Genomic DNA, 1242 nt, shown 5'->3' on the forward strand with positions numbered 1-1242 from the left:
ATATATATGTATACGTGTATGTGTACATGTATGTGTGTCTGTCTGTCTGTCTGTCTGTCTGTGTATGTGTATAGGTTGGGGCTGTATATAGTTAAGTACGTATGTATGTTATCAGTCAGTTTTATTTCAAGATATTTTTGCCAGTAGAGAAAGAGCCGGTTTCTAACCTAGATCTACAGCTCCTTAGTTGGAATTTCAACATCAAAGGGTATGTATGTATGTATGTATGCATGTGTGCAGATTTTTATGCTTTGTTTTATGTATGTATTCTCATGCATATACTTGCATATCTAGGCATGCTCATATATACTTAAATGATAAACTTCTGGGAGGTTTTACAGATTTTTACAGTTCCAGTGATGGATTGGATCTGTAGTCTTCGAATCAGCTTTCTTCTTGAGAAGCCTAATTTCTCAAGATTGGTATTTAGGCAGTGTGTTACACACCCCAGTGCCCGAATAATTACGGGTATAAACTTGAACTTGTACTCTGGCTAGAGCAGCTGTGGATTCTTCGAATGTATGTATGTATGTATGTATTATATATGTATGTATGTATACGGATGTGTCTCAGTATGTATGTATGTATACGGATGTGTCTCAGTATGTATGTATGCAGATTTGTCAGTATATATGTTTGTCCCCAACAGTCGCTCGATAACAGGTGTTAGTTTATTTATGTCCCTCTAAAAGTAGCGGTTCAGCAAATGTGACTGATAGAATAAGTTCAAGCCTTCAGAAAAATGAATACTTGCGTTGATGTGTTCGACTAAACCCTTCAAAGCACTGCTACAGCATGGCCACACTCCAATAACGGAAACAAATAAATTGCTAGAGGTATATGTGTGTGAGTGAATGAGAATGTATGTGTGTGTGTGTGTGTGTGTGTGTGCGTGTGAAAGAGGGTGTGTGTGTATGCGTGTATTTGTGTGTCTATGTGTGCGCACCTGTATGTATTTTATATTTAAGTGTTTAATGGTGTATCTGTACCTGTATGTGTACTTCTCTTGTTCTCTGTATAAGGATGTATTAGTAAGCCAATGCAATCCAGATATATGCGTTTACAAATAGATAGATAGATAGATAGATAGATAGATAGATAGATAGATAGATAGATAGAGAAAAAAAGGAGAGAGAGAGAGAGAGAGGGACTGGCAGACAGACAGACAGGCTGGCAGGCAGTCATATAGAGAGGCAGACAGAAGGATAAATATATATATATATATATATATATATATATATA

The sequence above is a fragment of the Octopus bimaculoides genome, chromosome 11, assembly GCF_001194135.2.
Source record: "Octopus bimaculoides isolate UCB-OBI-ISO-001 chromosome 11, ASM119413v2, whole genome shotgun sequence".
NCBI lineage: Eukaryota > Metazoa > Mollusca > Cephalopoda > Octopoda > Octopodidae > Octopus > Octopus bimaculoides.